The sequence below is a fragment of the Gadus macrocephalus genome, chromosome 3 (genome assembly GCF_031168955.1).
Source record: "Gadus macrocephalus chromosome 3, ASM3116895v1".
Taxonomy (NCBI): domain Eukaryota; kingdom Metazoa; phylum Chordata; class Actinopteri; order Gadiformes; family Gadidae; genus Gadus; species Gadus macrocephalus.
Genome location: NC_082384.1, coordinates 7,343,115 through 7,362,547, shown reverse-complemented (window position 1 = coordinate 7,362,547; position 19,433 = coordinate 7,343,115). Strand labels below are relative to the sequence as shown.

General features: G+C 46.8%; 1 protein-coding gene across 2 annotated transcripts in view; it reads right to left on the bottom strand.

Annotated features, from left to right (window-relative positions):
- The window catches only part of LOC132453876 (netrin-1), a 57,252-nt gene that overhangs the window by 35,763 nt on the left and 2,056 nt on the right, over positions 1–19,433 (bottom strand). The window lies entirely within an intron of this gene.

Here is a 19,433-nt window from a genome sequence, read left to right as displayed (position 1 = left end):
AGGAGCGGGAGAGAAGGAGACGGAGAGGGAGAGGAGGAGAGGGAGAGGAGGAGAGGGAGAGGGAGGGAGGGAGAGGGAGAGGATGGAAGGAGCGCAGAAGTGAAAGGGAGGAGGGGTGCTTGGGAAACTGTGTGTGTGTGTGTGTGTGTGTGTGTGTGTGTGTGTGTGTGTGTGTGTGTGTGTGTGTGTGTGTGTGCGTGTGTGTGTTTGTGGGAGGGGGGGGGGGGGGGGGGGTGAAAGGCAGAGGAGTACGGGCTGCCCACTGTAGAGATTATATCAGGCTAATTTAATTCCTTATTGCACCCAATTAGCGGTAGCACTTTGGCCTCCTGTGAGCCCTCTGGGTCTCCCTCGCCCTTTCCCCAGCCCCCCTCTCTCTCTTCCTCTCCCCCTGCTCCCCCCACACTTTTTCCACTCTCGCTTGCCCGCTCTCAACTGACCCTGGCTAAACCCTTCCACCTGCGCTGCTCCCAAAGAAGGACTTTTCTCCCCAGTCCTTGCATGTATAATAGAGGACACTGAGGAACGACACAGCATCAGAGAGACTGAGAGACTGAGAGACTGAGAGAGAGAGAGAGAGAGAGAGAGAGAGAGAGAGAGAGAGAGAGAGAGAGAGAGAGAGAGAGAGAGAGAGAGAGAGAGAGAGAGAGAGTCTCAATGACAAACATAAATCGAGATACTGAAAGGACAGAAGGGATGATGGCCAAAAAAGAGATTGAGAAATATATGGAAAAGAAAAAAGACATTGAGAAATAAAAAGATACAGAAATTAATTGATAACAAATAAGAGATAGAAATTGATACAGAAAGGGATAGAGAAATAGATTCCGAGAAATGAAAATAAGAAAATAAGAGAAAGTTACAATAAGAGATACAGAAAAATAGATACAGAAAGTTACAGTAACAGATCCAAAATAGAGATTCAGGAAGAGATAGAGAAATGAATGATACCGAAAGAGATAGAGAGATGAAGAGATACAGAAAAAGACACAGAAAAGACGAGATGAAGAAGAGAAACAGAAGAGAAAAACTAAACAGCACAGTGCTTCAGATGGCCGAGTGCGTTGCGGTTCATCAGGCAGCTCTCTCCGTGTCTCAGGGTGCTGCTCAGACAAATCAACCTCCATGACGCTCAGCAACATAACCCTCATGCTGTCCTCCAGCGCAGACAGCAGATCCCACGTGTACACAAAGCTGGGAGGTTCCCCTCCAGCCGGCAGCGCTACTCCCCACCGCCTCGCCCCTCTTTTTAACGTGAGTTAAGCTGTTTATTTATGCCCCGCTGTCTCTCTTCCATAATTCAGCAGTCAGAAGTCTCCCTGCGCAGGCTGTGTAGTGTACACGCAGGCTGCAGCGGAGCCCGACGCCTGATCTGTGATGTACTGCCTTTTCTGGACGGGTGCGAATGAAGTGTGGAAGCCTTAAAAGCTATCGGTATTACAAAAATGTATACTTTTGTATTTGTATAAATGATTCATCCCAAAAAAGGGGCAGCTGTCAGCCGGAGCTCAGGGGGATGTGATGTGGGAGGGATTTGCAATACACTGACCTTCATGCAGTGGATCAGCCCAAAATGATTGAAAGAAAAGTTATGGTTGTGTTTTCGTAATGTTATACGAATATGAATTCCCTGTTCAGCGTGTGCTGGTTTTAAGTCCTGAAAAGGGAATACTTTTAAATACTTTTCTGCTGGCATCCATGAAGGAAGCAGGTCTTTATTCTTAGTTGGTAATTAACACGTTGTTTTGTCCAGCAACACACACGTCAGCATAGACATTTAAACCACTACCGTATTTGATGACATAGCTCAAATGTCAAAACAAAACACCTTACGGAATTAATTTAGAGGGTGCATTACATGATGCTTTACATGGTGAATTTAAAGGCTGCATCACAAGATGCATTACATGATGCATTTACAGGCCGCATGACAGCATCACAACGTGCATTTACAGACTGCATTTCTGCCTGACATGATGTATTTAAAGGCAGCATTGACGCCGTCCTTGTGCTCCAGAGCCAGCATCCATGTGCTGGTGGACGTCCGTCTCTCTGCTTCCCATGGGGGGGCTGTGCAGGACTTCCCTAGCGCAGCAGCGCAACCAGCCACATGGAGTCACAACAACAAAGACCCGGCTAATGACCTGCGATTTCCCGCATTAACGCCCGTTTAATGGCTGACCTGCCCCTCATTAGGCTTCACAGCATGGGAGCGCACGTGCACACACACGCACACAAACATGCACACGCACACACACACATACACAAACACACACACACACACACACACACAAACACAATGAGGGTCCTCAACCCTACTTAGACAGGCTGCCGTGGGGCCCCTGCAACACTTCCACCCCATACCGAGCTCTCATAATGGGCCAGTTTGGAACGGGATCGGCCTGTGATCTGTGGGCCAGCCGCTGGCTGAGTAATCAACAACCTTTTGTTTGAGTAGTGCAAGCTTTGTGCATGTGAGTCTGTGTGTGTGTGTGTGTGTGTGTGTGTGTGTGTGTGTGTGTGTGTGTGTGTGTGTGTGTGTGTATGTGTGTGTTTGGGAGAGCATGTGTGTATGCCTGGGCTTGTGCATGTTTGGGAATATGTATGTGACTGTGTGTGTAGGCAATTATAAGTGTGTGGTGTGTGTGCGTGTGTGTGTGTGTGTGTGTGTGTGTGTGTGTGTGTGTGTGTGTGTGTGTGTGTGTGTGTGTGTGTGTGTGTGTGTGTATGTGCGTGTGTGCGTGCGTGCGTGTGTGTGTGTGTGCTTGCATATGGTGTGTGTGTGTGTGTGATGTGTGTGTGTGTGTGTGTGTGTGCATGATTGCATATGGTGTGTGTGTGTGTGTGTGTGTGGTGTGTGTGTGTGTGTGCCTGCAAGCAAACATGTGCTTATGTGTGTGTGGGTTTATTTGGGTGAGTAATACCAAGATAAAGTACCACTGCCTGGAAAACATCTCCTCCAATTGAAGGGGATTGGACAAATGAGTGGCGGCGTACAGTGGTGTCTTGCGGGCCCCGGAGTCAGGGCCAAGGGTCTGGGGCCACGGAGGTTCGGAGTGTATGTGCGTGCGTGTGTTTATGTGTGTGAATGTATTGTGTGTGCATGTCTATATCTGTGTGCTTGTATGTTTGTCAGGCATTGTGCATGTATTGTGTGTGTGTGTGTGTGTGTGTGTGTGTGTGTGTGTGTGTGTGTGTGTGTGTGTGTGTGTGTGTGTGTGTGTGTGTGTGTGTGTGTGTGTGTGTGTGTGTGTGTGAGCTATGCCATAAAGATGCCATGGGTTGAGGCTGACGGTGGCAGGTTCCATTCAGCCTCGGAGCAATTAAAAGAGTGTGAGTGTGTGTGTGTGTGTGTGTGTGTGTGTGTGTGTGTGTGTGTGTGTGTGTGTGTGTGTGCGTCTTTAGGTTGAATAAGGATTCCAAGGGCCCTGCGCTGAACAATACGGGCTCCCAGCAGCTGTCTCTGCGGGCCCGAGGAGCTGACAGTTGGGTGGTGGCGCTGGTCTGCACGGAGGCACCTCTCTCAGAGCGCTGTCTCCTCCCGGGCCCGCGGCGGGCCGGATGGCGCCCGGCTGTGTGTGATAACATAATACCGGCTGAAAGGGCCGCGTGGTGTTTGGCAGGGGCCTTTGGACAGGGCGCTGAGCGCTCACTGTACGTGTCTATTAGCGTTAGCCGGCTCGCCACGCCGCGCGGGAACTCGACGCGACAAGCGCAGGCTGGACGGACAGTTTGTGTCCGTCAGGGAAGAAAGAGGTGAGCGCTCTTGGGGGGGGGGGGGGCAGATCCCCCAGGGCCCGGGAGAGGAAGGTTCACGTGTGAACGGATGTGGAGGGGGGCGAGAGCCAGGGATTCCTGGGCGAGTGGCCGTGCCAGGGTTTACCGCGGTGCTAGCGTGGGCCGCTGCCGGCGAGGCCGTAAGAACAGATTGTGTTTGACTGCTGGTTCACTGGAGCAGCGGGCCTCCTTTTCAAGTCCTCGCGGCAGACCCTGCCATGATGGTTTTTATACATCCCGACCTCGCATGCGCTACGTGATTACCGGGGGCTTCGGGGAACGTCGCACCTCGATGTGTGTTGACGTCTCCTTTGGAAAACGCCATTAACACGGCTGTCCGGGCCACGACAACACTGCTCTGTTCCTCCATTGTTTTATACTGGAGACGTCATCTGACCCAGCCTTCTTCGCCTGCGGACCCCCAAAAAACACACACACACACACACACACACACACACACACACACACACACACACACACACACACACACACACACACACACACACACACACACACACACACACACACACACACACACACACACGCACACACACACACGCACACACACACACAAACCCTCAGAACCACGACGAAGGAACAGCGGAGGGTCGGCCCTCATGTTTCAACATCACCTCTGGTCTGTTTACGCTGAAGTTTGGTTGCCATGAGGACCAGGGATTCACCGCGCTCAGGGCCCTGACAACTCCTGGCGGGGCCCTCCTCTGGAGCCGCCAAGCCGGGGGGCTGATGCTGTCAGTCCGGGAGGACGGGCGCCGCTCTCGTACCCAGAATCCCCCGTTTCATTGGGCTGTGAATCACTCTAATTACACAAAGCTGCCGCAATTAGAGAGCAGGTCCATTCCAACGCTGTTAGGAAAACGAAATACTAAAACAAGCACCTGCACTGAGTCAAACGTGAGGTGTTTGAGTGGCGTTTTGGAGTGGGAGGCGGGAGTTGGAGAAGGTGTGAAGATGAGATGACTTCTTAATAAGAGCCCTGCGGACAGGCAACCATCACAGAGCTAGATTCTACTCTCTGTCTTTTTCCGGTTGTCAAGCCGACACAGGCCCTGACTCTGGGATGAGCTCGGTAAAAGACAAGGTCCAACAACACACACAAAGGATTGGTTTAGTGCTTTTTGTGTTTTTCCCTAGTCTTTGTTCCCCACACGTGTTTTTAATGGGAGACGGCCATCCCAGCCTCACCTCCTTTTGTAAACCTTTCACACAAGCGCTTGGTGCCTTGAGGTTAGGCAGATAAATCTGTAGATCAGGGAAGAGTCCGGAATGTTCCGTGGGATTACCATCTATCAGGTAACGAAGCTTTATGGTCCTGCACTCCCTGATAAACACAGACCCTACGCAGACCCAATGGGACCAGATTCTTCTTCTCCGTCTTAATGACTAGTGTGTATGTTGTTAACATCGTTATTGGAATCCTGCTATTGGATATTGCAATGTCTTATTGGGAATTTAGGGAAACACTTACACTAACCAAAATATTAAATATTAATTTCATATTTCTTCAAGAGACTGGGATAAGATGCGCCAGGAAAAAGGAATTCTAAGGTGCCGGCAACACGATTATATATTTACTCATGAGGACATTTGTGTTGCAACACTGAACGCCTGGTTGATTATTTGACTGGAGATTCGGTTGGAAAAAAATAGACACTTGTAAACGGATAAATAGCCAGAAGAAGAAGAAAACGAAGACGGACGGCCTCTTGTGCTCGTGCAGTCTCGTGCACGCTTGCTACCAGCTGACACTGCCTGGGTGCCTGAGCTGCATGTAGACGAGGGGCCACACTGTGACATGAGCCCAGGAGGACAGAGAGAGAGAGACCGGGGATGCTGCCAGGACCGGGCGAGTAGGGGGGGGGGGGGGACAGCCCGTCAGCCGAGAGGGAAAACATAACAAACTACCAACTGCAGATGAACAAGATGACCTTTTAAAAGGATGGGAGAGCGGGGCTGAGCAACGGCTGACCCAGGGTGAGGCTCTCCGACAAAGACCTACGTGGTTTACCGACCTGTGTACACGTATACACACGCTACAGCATGTATATAGTAGGTGTATAGGAACGTATTGACTGATGGATCCAGGTGGGAAGTCTTTGTATTATGAGCGGCCGCTGCCCTGATCTCCTCCACACCAGACCAGTCTGTTCAGTTCCCCTGCTCCACTGCTGTGGTGTGAGATGGCTAGCTAACCCCTGCCCCCCCCCCCTTCTTATTAACACCTGATACAGAAATTAAAACTGAACCTAGATATTTTTTGGGCTGAATTCTGAATCCGTTAACTTTAATTTTTAATTTTGATATATTTGCAACAATATTCCTTAAGTTTTGTGTTGTGCTATGGAGAAACTTTTGTGAATATGTCGGGGATATAGTTTGAGTCTTTGGGGCGTTGTGTTCTTCGAGGCTTGCTCCTGGCGACAGCTGTGAGCGTAAGATAGGGGAGGTTAATATGCAATATCTTTTGGTTGTGGGGTTTGTGTGTTTGTTGGTTTTTACAGCGGGTTCAGCTCGAGTCTCTTAAGAGAAAGCGAGAGAGTGCAACAAGGATCAAGGAATCCATGATAATGTGTTGCGCATGCAGCTCCCCTTAAAACCCTCATGGTGCCCCTAGGAACCAGAAACAGAAGAATGTTGTACGTTTCATCAGCGCTGCGTGAGTCACTGGATCTCAACCACATAGCTGCAGACATGTTCTTCAGAAGAGCGCTAGCAGGAGATGATCTAGGAACGAACCGATCTACTCCTTAGAATGATAGGCATGATGATAATGTGGATAATTATGATAATATAATAACTATTATTATTATTATTAATAATAATAATAATAATAATAATACACAATTCAAATAATTATATTTGTAATAAAACCCGAATAACAATAATAATAATATAACTAGTATTAATAATGATATTAGCAATAAAATACAAAAACAATAATTATAATAATAATAATATTATTATTATTATTATTAATAGTAATATTATTATTATTAATAATAATAATAATAATAATAATAATAATAATAACGATACAATAGTAAATCAAATAAATTAAATGCAACATCTGTTGCCTGACTCTAACTGATGATGTAGAATAGTTTGGCAGCAAAACAATGAATTAAAACAAGCCGGACTGTGAGAAGCAGCTCCAGCTGACCAACAGCTCTTGGCTTTGTCTGAACGCTGGACGCCCGAGCCTAAAATAGGAGAAGCGGGACGGGTTCGGAGGAACAACAGCCTATGACATAACAGCAGCTGCTCCAATCCCCTCTGATCGGTTGTGACACTGATGGGGCAGCAGACGTTTTCACTGCACCGCTTCCACAACCACACAACCACAGCGGTTTGCTGTGGCAATACGCAATTGACCTCTGCACACGTAGACACACATGGATATGCGCGCACACACTTGCACTTACGCACGCAGACTTGTTGGTGCACACTGTGGCCCGCTGGCATGCACCGAAACCCACATTAACACAAACAGACATGAAAATGCACACACGTGCGCGCATACACGCACATACGCACACACTCAGGCGCGCTCTCTTGCTCTCTCTCAAACACACGCATGCACACTCAAACACACACACTTTTAAAGTAGGAAAACAATACCACCCCCCAAATGCATATGGGTAAAACTGACCACTGTGTGTCTCTCTCGCCCTCTCCCTCTCCCTCTCTCGTGCTCTCTCTCCCTCTCTCTCTCTTCCTATCCCTCTCTCTCTTTCTCCCTCCTTCTCTCTCTCTCTCTCTCTCTCTCTCTCTCTCTCTCTCTCTCTCTCTCTCTCTCTCTCTCTCTCTCTCTCTCTCTCTCTCTCTCTCTCTCTCTCTCTCAGATTGCAACATCAGCAGCCGTCTTACAAAGGGCATTTTCCTTAGTCCTTACGTCTTTATAGACTCAACTGTTTTCTAGCAAAAACTCAGCACTTTGTCTAACCGACTCTGACGCTTCTGACTGTGGCAGGAAGGATACTGTCAGGGGACAGGGAGACGGAGAGAACCAGAAACCCTAGACCTCAATGTAATTAAATCATCAGGTGAAGGCAATTAGCCACGGGGAGGGCTGCCCTCTGCCAAGGAAAGTAAGCAAAGAAACCCACTATAAGAGAGCTCCAATGGCAAGCTGTTCTCAGCACAGCACATAATGCGAGGGAGAGAGGGCGAGGGAGGGAGAGATAGAGAGAGACAGACAGACAGACAGACAGACAGACAGCGGGAGAGAAGAGAGGGGGAGAGAGAGGGGGTGGAGAGAGAGAGTGAGAGACAGACAGAGGGAGAGAAGGGAGAGGGAGAGAGAGGGGGTGGAGAGAGAGTGAGAGACAGACAGGGAGACAGACAGTGGGAGAGAAGACAGAGGGAGAGTGGGGGCAGCAGAGAGTGGGTGAGAGGCGGACAGAGAGACAGAGAGCGGGAGGGGAGAGAGAGGGGGAGGGAGAGAGAGGTGATACAGAAGAAGCGGGTCGTTACATCTACATGTGCTGGCCCTCACTCCGGGCCCCTATCAGTTTCATTTGTTTTGTCTCATTTCCCTGAAGCCTACTATGTTGGTACTCTTAATATGACTAGGTGGTGTGCTGTGCATTCCAGTGTGGTCGGTCACTTGAGTTGCCTTGTATACATGTAGATTTGCAACAACATAAACATTTAGTAAATTGGGCTTTGGTCGACGTGGTGAAAGTGAAACATTTTATGGTTCCAAATTTATGACAGCTAAATTGTTAAACACACAGACTACGCTTCTTGAACCACTGTCGTCTGTCAATATGATGACTAGCTGTTGCTGCATGTTCAACATTGCAGCAACAGCTAGGTTGCCTAAACTTAGCTAACTAAAGAAAAGACAGCAAGATATATATAATTCAAGACGCCAAAGTTAGCCTTCACTTTATTTCGACGATATTGCTCAAGCACGACTCTACATTTATGTCCGGAGGGGCCAAGGCTCCAACTTGCAACCCTCCGGTCATGATGCAACCAAAAGTGTGATTTATTCTCAGCTTCAATCCCCCTCTAGAGACACAGGACAGCCGTGTCTTATTCACCCACCTACGGACTTCATCCTCAGCCAATGGGATCTCTTGACAACAGGCGGAACAAACACACAGCAACGTTTGTCAAAGTGAAAAGAAATGAACATAAGAGAAAATCTGAAGAAGGTAGAATTCTCCAATTCTCTATCGAGCACACACCTGGAGAGTCAACTCTCTCATACATCAGTATCTTATCCAACATGTAGTCTTGTCCAATAGGACAACACAGACAGCTCTGACCAGTGGCAACCACAACAAGAGGCCAGCTATCGGCCGTACGTGACCATGGGACCGGGACGCTTGGTGAGAAAACAAAAGTGTCACAGAGGAATACAGAAGGGGGCTGGAACAGGGACTGCGAGCAAATTAATTCCCAGAATGAGGCTCTGGGGTAATGACCTGACACTCCTAACCCTGAATATTAGCAGTAATGACTCCACTTCCTTGCCGAGTACGCTCTTAATTAGACCTCACTGCGGGCTGAACTGTCCCACAGTGATACGGCCCTCTTGTTATGAGAAGCAGCGAGTCTGATGACCTATTCGGACACGTGGGGTGAGGGAGAGACGCACACGCACACGCACACACACACACACACACACACACACACACACACACACACACACACACACACACATACGCACACACGCACACACACACACGCACACACACAAAAACACATACACTCACGGACAAAAACACACACGCGAACACACACACAAAGACGCGCGCGCACACACACGCCAACACACACAAAGACGCTCACACACGCACAGACACACACAGGGCTGTTTAAATTGTATTCAATATAAGCACCCCCCTCTCTTCCTCTTTCTCTCTCCCTCTCTCTTTCTCTCCCTCTCTCTCTCCCTCATTTTTTCTCTCTCTCTCTCTATAATGGAGCTTCTTCACAGGGGCTAAATAAGCTGAGGCAGGGCTTTTATCTGAACCCAGTTGGACACCCAGTCTTATTAATTGGCTGTATAATCCCACAAGTGAGGGCGAGCAGAGAGAGAGAGAGAGAGAGAGAGAGAGAGAGAGAGAGAGAGAGAGAGAGGGAGAGGGAGAGGGAGAGGGAGAGGGAGAGAGAGAGAGAGAGAGAGAGAGAGAGAGAGAGAGAGAGAGGGGGTAGGAGTGTGGTACTGAAGGTTAACGGAGAAGGCAAGTGTCTGGCAGTATCATCGCCGAGCGTTTCTGTTCTGCACCTTCTGTATTCCCCCTAGAGGGCACTAGTAAATGTACCGCTGTCCTTTACACACTGGGGAAGGAGAGACGGAGAAAGAGAAAGAGAGAGGACACAGAGTGCGTATTTTAAAAGCTCTGTCTCTATCGGCACGGGGTTTGAAAGAAGGAGAGCGAAAGAGCTGGAGGGGGGAATGCCTGGAAAGAGAAAGAGACAGGGAGAGAGAGAGAGAGAGAGAGAGAGAGAGAGAGAGAGAGAGAGAGAGAGAGAGAGAGAGAGAGAGAGAGAGAGAGAGAAACAAAGGGCAGAGCTAACTGTCTTATCTATGGGGGCCAATGAGTGATGGATTAACCTGAAATCACTGCTGGCTAATTGAGATGACCTCGTAAACTTTCCCCTAAGTGCCCTCCCACAAGTCTGCATTCCACTTCACACTTGCATGTGCACTGGAAACACAAACACAGTCAAACACACACGCATGCACACGCAAACGCGTGGAAAAAGTCTGCGTCAGAGTCAGGATTGCTTTAAATCACTTTATTTGGTAAAGGTTCGGACTAGTCTCTATGAGGCAAAAGGAGAGGAATTGTATTATGCACGCGTGGAGATACACTTAGTAGGGCATCTGATAGATGCATTACCTGGAGCGTTCTGGACCCCCTGGGCTATGTGTTGTGACTTATCTAGTGAGCGGTCGTGGACTCAGTTATATGCTCTGATTGGCAAAGCGTGGTGCTGAACTCCCGCCCCCCTGGATAACCGTATGTGTCTTTATGCTGTACCTTGCGGCTATGTGTTGGCATTGCAACTTGGTTGGTGGCAATGTGCGGGAATTACACTTGTTCTTGTGGCCTTGAGCTTCTGGGTCTCTCGAACATCTTGACCGCTCGTATCTCTAGAATTGACACACAATGAATGGCCTCCTGTATGAGCTGGACGTCTCCCTAGGCTCAGGATGCCTCCTTAGCGTGAGAAAGAAGCCTCTTTAATTGGCATGGGCATATGTGGCCTGTTTGTATTCTGTGTGAATTATGCTACAACACACACACACACACACACACACACACACACACACACACACACACACACACACACACACACACACACACACACACACACACACACACACACACACACACACACACACACACACACACATACAAGAACACAACCAACAGATATATATCAGATATTGGTCATTTTGCTTTCTTTGAAGTAATAGCCAAACAAGCCTTTTCCTAGATCAAGAGACAATAGGCCACAATAGGGTCACATAGGGTCACTAACTATCAAGCATGGTATGGTGATAATACCACGCTGTCATAGTGACAGTGTTGACCATCAGAGACGCACACACACACACACACATAGCTATAGTGGACCTTAGAGCAAATATTTGTATGGTTAATCTCTGTATGACTGTGCTGGAATCATTTAATGTCAGAATATATCAACTGTGAGAAACCCTGTATATAAATCATAGAGAACCGCTGCATAACCCCACTACTTAATTGCTCGTTATTTCTTTATTTAATTTTCTCCTTCGCCATTTGGGCCGGTTGCTTCTCTTCCCCACCATTTATTTAGTTTCTCTCTCTCTCTCTCTCTCTCTCTCTCTCTCTCTCTCTCTCTCTCTCTCTCTCTCTCTCTCTCTCTCTCTCTCTCTCTCTCTCTCTCTCTCTCTCTCTCTCTCTCTCTCTCTCTCTCCCTCCCTCCTCCTGGATAACACTGGCTACCTACTACCTCACAGAGCTGATGACGTCGCCAGCCCTGATGTTCCACAGCACTGCTGGCCCACCGGCCAACCACACACACACACACACACACACACACACACACACACACACACACACACACACACACACACACACACACACACACACACACAACCTACACACACACACACACACATATGCACATACTCACATACACACACACACACACACATAAACACACAGGGCACACTCACAGACACACTGGGTTTCCCTCCCCTGTTTACTAGGGCTTTTTATAACCCCTGTTAATGATGCTTTGACACTTTAACAGGCAGGACAGCTCAGACACAAGTACGGCAGCCATGAATCAGCTCTGTTACCACACAGAGTGGAGGTCCCCACCACACACACACTCACACACACACACACACACACACTCACACAAACAGGTCTGCAGAGCCCTGGTTCTATGCCGAGTAAATGAATGGCATCGGTTAGTGCGTAAGCTGGAGAGGTTCAGGGGGGGGCATTTTGAGTCTTAGTCCCCCCTTCTCCGAGCTATACTCAGCATGCACAAATGTTAAGCTTAGATAAGAATATATGAAGGATACAAGTTTAAACACACATCCACAGAATCCGGATCAGCGTCAATACAATTTGGAAGAATGTGGAACGCACACACACAAACACACACAAAAAATGTCAAAGGCACACGCCACTCTTGCAGAAGTGTGAGCCATCCCCTCTGGGCAGAGATGTGTTTTCACCACACCATCAACTCACCAATTAATTCATTAACTGACGAGGCCCCAGGCGACCAAGCCTGCCCACATCCTGAACAGAGAGACAGTACACACACTCTCTTTCACACTCTCACTCCTTCTCTGTTACATTTCCAAACACAAAAAGTAACACAGTGTCTACAGTCCGTATCGGGTTTTTTGCAGACGGAGCAGACAGGTATGAACAGAGGAGATTAATCGCTCAACATTTTAGTCTGTATCAGACTGAGCCAAGAAAACGTCCAAAAGTCCTGTGGCTTTCTCTCTGTCTGCGAGCCTGTCTATCTATCTATCTCAATATCTCTAACTATCTTTGTATCTATCTATCTAACTTTCCATTGTTCTACGTACGTATGCAACTATATATATATATAAATATATAGATACATATATATACATATACTGTATATGTATAGATATACATATATTTATCTTCAAGGTACTTCTGCGGTTTAATGTAAATATGATGATCAGAAATGTCTAAGGAGTACAAAATGCACCCACCCAGTGTATAGGAAATGTACTCACACACACACACACACACACACACACTTACAGAGAGACAGTGGTGGTGAGCATTTGCGTAGTAATAGTGATGGGGATAATAACAATGATGATGTGGATAAGGATGCTTCCAAGCACCCAGAGGTGATCATATGTTTCATCATTGTGATAACCAGGAAAAAGATGATTATAGAGTTGAAGATCATCACCACACACACACACATACATGCACACTTGCAGAGACACACACAGATGCACGCGCACATGCACACTCGTGCACACATACACACACACACACACACACACACACACACACACACACACACACACACACACACACACACACACACACACACACACACACACACACAACACACACACACACGTACATTGTAATAATTATCCCAAATATGTAGGGTCTAATATGTAGGGTCCACAGTCACATTGTCACGTTTGTCATATTAACTGCCCCGGTTCTTCAAAGAAACCGTCAAAGTTTTTCAGCTGAGGAAGGCAGGAATTTTATTCAAATCATTTGCTTCTTTAGAACAAGCTTCATTGGGGCACAAACCACAGGTTTAGAAAGCGTGGAGCCAGATACTAACGGTAATGGCTTCAAGATCTTTCCAAGGCCGAAGATACAGAACAGCGTCCGCACGCCGAGTCTATCACATACTTATTGCCTGCACTCGTACATAAATCACCGTACTTAGGAGTACATTTGATCTCGCTCCAAAGTCAGGAATCTCTCTTCATAGAAAAATGTATGTATAGCCATTTAATGAAAACCATATACAGGCTTTTTCAGATGTTTTTGCTGTCACACAAGATTCCATACATATTTTTCTAAAACTGTTTCATTTAACAACTTCACTTTATTTTGTTGAGGGTCAATTACCGTTTGTCATTTCTATAATGTAAGAGTGTGTGTGTGTGGGTGTGTGTGTTTGTTTGCGCGTGCATGGGTGCGTGACTGCGTGTGCGCGAACATGTGTGCACGTGTGTGTGTGTGTGTGTGTGTGTGTGTGTGTGTGTGTGTGTGTGTGTGTGTGTGTGTGTGCGCTCACACATGAGAGCCTGTGCATTCTTGTGCGTGTGTGTGTGTGAGTGTCTTTTTGAGCTGTTGCTCAACTTCAACGTGCTGAAACTATGTGCTGGCTTAGTGGTAATGTTTGTGCCTGTTGGATGGAGAGAGCTCAGCTTAGATACCCAGAGAGACACTGGAGTTCCTCAGCTGATCTTTGAGTGACTTATTTCAGCCGAAACACTTACAAACACTGATAAGCACAACCTGGTAGAGAGACCCCCGCTTGCTACTCGCTCGCTAGAGAGACATGGGAAGAAAGAGAGCGAGAGAGCGAGAATGAGAGCCATAGCCGGGCAAGCGTGAGATAGAGAGTGAGCGAGAGTGTGTTCTGTGTGTGTGCATGTGCTGTAAATGTCCCCTATATTTGGTGTATCCTACTCTATATACTCTATATTCTGTATGCACTGTTTAGGTACTATTTTTACTATACACTATATTCTGTATATACTGTTTAAATGTCTATGACCAAAGGCTCCACAGACTAACGGGTGTGAGTAGAGAAAAACTAAATCTGCGATTCAATTGGGATAGCGTTGGAACAGAGGTCAAAGTTCAACCACCCTCGCCATAGCTTTTGTTTGTCGTCTTCACTCGTTGGCGGCACCTTTGAAGATGAAGCCTGGCCGTTTTAATAAAAGCTTCAAACATTAACCAGACCGCCACGGTGCTGTCTAACCCCACCTGACCAGATCCCAGGCTCCACCACGGGGGGGATGGAGGTGCTGTTGCCATAGCAATGTCATCTCAAAGGCTGGAAGTTGGAGCAAGAAGGTGATCGCTGGCCATGAAGTTTGATGGCTGATTTTTTTTTTTTTTAAGATCAATCACTATTTTCAGGGAGAATTTGAAAAGCCACACTATCTGTGAAAACCGTAGCGGAGCTCCTACTTTTTTATATTACAAGAATGCAATATTAAGAGAATTTCGCTATAATTAATTCATATTTGACATTTATCCATGGCAGTAATATACTCAGAGTTGTAAGGGGTCTCAAGGACTATGGCATGAAGGAGGACTCAAAGCCTCATAAAAAAAAAACTCATCCCAACATTTGTGCTATTTTAATAAGAGGGGTTGGCGCACATATTACTGAATTATGGTAATTAGCATCAAAGAGACTTTGTCCATCATTTGTGCCGGACGGTTTTGGCCAATGTGACAACTCGGACTCCCACGCGGACTGTGTTTTATTTGGTCTATTTGATTGTAACAAGACAAGACAGGCAGCAGGTCTGTGTTGGAGGAGGATGGGGGGGAGTCAGGGTCTTTGGAGCACCAATGACACAAAGGACCAGGCCGGAAGGAGCAAGCATGAGCATCACTACACATACACTATCGCCATGCCAACACGGTTTTGGTTGAGTTCTAGTGCTACTGTAAAGAATAACAATGATCCCAGCTGGCATTTACCATCCCACATATCCCCAGCCTTTTAGTACCATGAGCTTGTGGAGAGCTTTTCAGGGAGAAAAAAGGAAGGAGACAGAAAGTGTTAAAGCTTGTATACTCCTTGGCGGTCAGACCCTGGAGATACTGCCCTGGTACTTCTTTATTGCCTCGTTCTCTCTTCTCATCAGTCTCTTCCCCCCTCTGCTCCGTGGTGAAGCGTCTGGATATCAACTGCATGTGTATCAAGGTCTCCTGCATTAGTCTAATCTTTCTGAATTATTCAGCTGCTTACAACCTTAAAAAAAGAAGAAGCGATCGACAGTATACGACATGGAATTGGGTGATCATGGTTGAGAGGGAATAACGATATTAAACATGATTCCATCTATAATATTTGTACGAGGGACGATGGAAGTGACGTCGGGGGATCCAACACTGTGTGTGAATCGCAGCGTCCTCATCATGCTTAGTCTCTGAAGAACATGTTCCTCTTCAGAACCATCGCCCGGCCCCTGAGGCCAGGGTTTAACCTGTGTTGTAGCCTCAGGAGGAATCGATAACGCAAATGGATATGAAGATTCACATCGTCCGGCACGCACGCTTTTAAAAAGCCCTGATGGAAGCAATCAGTAATGTGCATCCCATGAGAGCACACCGCGCATAATCTGTGTGTGTGTGTGTGTGTGTGTGTGTGTGTGTGTGTGTGTGTGTGTGTGTGTGTGTGTGAGCCTAATATTTAATTACTTTGAATGCTCATAGTTTGCACAGCCAAGCATTTTGCGACACTTCCCAAGATGATGTCTTGATTTAGCGCGTTACTAATTGTCAAGTGGAAAACATGACACATCCCTCACTGGGCTAAAAACCTTCCCCTCAGCAGGTGTGCCTTTCAGAAGGGCCTTTTCCACGTGTGCATTGCAGACGCAGGTCTTCGACTGCTTTTAGTTAGGAGTTCTGAGTTTGACATTGTTGTTCTACTGTGTTCACTCATGCTTGCCTTCATGATGGTTCCTACTCTGGGACCCCCATCCTCCACCCGTCCTCTAACCCCCCATCCTCCTGCCGTGACCCGGGCCGCCCCCCCCCCCCCCGGCCCGACCCCACGCCCGGCGCCTGCCCTCGGCCCGAGGTGTGAGGCGGGCTCTAGTGTTTTCTTTTCCTTTTCAAGCCGATCTGTTTGCTTTAGCGAGGGGGCAGTCGGACCCCAGGCAGCGCAGCGCTACATTTCAACAACATTTCAACCCGTCACACACACCAACTCATACAGAAAACACTTACACACATACACACAAACACACACACACACACACGCACACGCACACGCACACACACACACACACACACACACACACACAGAAACACTTACACACATACACACGCACACACAAGCACACACACACACACACACACACACACACACACACACAAACTCATACAGAAACACTTACACACATACACACACGCACACACACACACACACACACACACACACACACACACACACACACACACACACACACACACACACACACACACACACACACACACACACACACACACACACACACACACACACATACACACACACACACACACACACACACAAACTCAAACTCTCACACACACAAACACACACACACACGTGCAGAAAGAAAGAAAGAAAGAACGAACAAAAAGTAACATTGAGGAATGTGCTGCCCGTGGTTGTGTCTTAACAGCTAGTGGATGCTTTGAGTGACAGCTCTGTGTGTGTGTGTGCTTGTGTGCTTTGGAAGTATCCCATGCATGCAGGACTGCTGAAAACACAGTCCAACATGGAGAAGGTGGTCGCTTCTCCTCTGTGCTCTATAGCCTACCGCTTTTCTATTTCGTGGATTGCAGCAAGTCCATACGAACGAAATTGATTCACTTAAATTAACTTAAAATAACAATAACACAATAATGATGACTAATTATGATTATGACACATTGGTGACAAGATATTTTCTGATAACAGAGTGGGGAAACCTATTGAAACTTGGCAATTCAATGTTCCTTACAGGAACACCCGTAGATTGGTTTTAACCCTTCCCTCGCTTAACACAACACACATTTTTAAGTAGCAGCTCCACGCTCATTCAGCACGGGGCAGATATTTCGCCACACTCCCCGAGTCCCAACAACTCCGACTCAGTTTCCAAGCGAGCCCCGTGCCTCGGTGCCTATTTTTTTTGGGACTTGACAAAACCAGCAAACAAAAACCTTTTAAACACAGCTGCTGCGTGTCAGAAGAGATGACATATGCTACGGGTGACTGTCAAACAATATCAGACCTCCACCACCTCCACCGCCTCCACACAGGTCTCCTGCAGAATGGAAAATAGAGGCTGGAGGGTGGGGGGAGGGGGGGTTCTGCCGGTCGACCGTGTCTGTCAGTGATTGTCTGGGGCCCTGGTGAGATCTCGCTGGCGATCTCCATTATCAACATGTGTATCTTTCACCTCCCCGCCTGCCTATTCATCCTCCTCCTCCTCTCCCTGCATCACAGACACTGATCTTCATCGTGATAAAGCCTAAGCATCCGGCAGACAGCAGCACTGTGTTTAAACGGCAGATAAAGTTGTACAGTTACACAGTTCCTCTGCGGGCTTCTGAGAGATTGTTACCATGCAGTTTGGTTGTGTTGTCGAAAAAGAGAAATCACTAAAATAGTACAAGGTTGTGTTCAGATTTTGCCACTTTTATCAAATGTTCTCGCTGTACAACTGATTCTAAACCTTTAAAAACCAACCATCATGATTAACCCCGTTGAGCCCAAGATCTCAACCAGTTTTTCACACAGTTGATGTTTATGTTGTCTTATCTTTACAACGCTCGCTGTTTGAAAAAATTAAAAGAGGACGCAGGTGAGTCACCCCAGCATCATATAATATGTCTGATGTCTGTCCTGATGGCCGGAGCAGGAGGTCATAAAACACCACTACTGAAGCCACTGTCACTTTGAGCCCACTTCGAGGCAGGGTGCTCCTCAGACAAGCAGCACACAATCCCACAGAGCTGCATGCTGTTGTGTGTTTTTAACGTAGGAGAACATCTTTGATGAACTTCTTTTGGTTGGAATGAGACATAAAGAGATTTATTTATGTATAACAAAAGCAATTTTTTTCCCCATTTTGAAATAGATTTTTACCAATGACGTAATTATTAGAAAAAAAAAGGATTTGTATGAAGTAAGTAATATGAGTAAGTGAAACTGTAGACAACATAATGATTGTTATTACATTTCATTAATATATTTGGGAATTCAAGATAGGCCTATATATTGTTGTCTGAAATTGTATCATTGTTATAATTATAATATTATTATTATGATTATTATTATCATGAGGAAGATTATTATTATGGTGATGATGATGATTATTATCATTATTATAATTATTATCATTATTATTGTTATTCACTAAATAAATTGCAATTACCAACCACAAACACCTGACTGCCCACATTAGTCGACTTCACTTTGATGTGTAAAATAATGATGTGAACAGGAAAATCTGCATTCAATTACGACCGTGGTGGGCTTCAAGAGAGAGCTCTTCAAATAAATTAGAGAGCATCGCTTTATTGCAGTGGTAAAGTTCAACCGCGAGAAAAAATATATTCCTTTGAATGATTAGGCGGCAGTGGTCCTTTGAGGTTGTTGGACGCCCCTCCGCACATGAGCACTCCGCACGGCCTGCAGCGAGCTGCACGGACGCATGGCTTCCCAACTACGGTGCATTGGGCCAAGGCAACAGCAGCAGCGAAATGTTCTGCTGGTGAACTTGCGCCAGCATGAACAGATCATGCAATGAATCGGATCTCGTTAAGAGTTATTTTTAATAGCAAACAGCTTGATACTTTCAAGTACTTTAAATAACCTTCAAATCATAATAATCATGATCATAATAATTATTATAA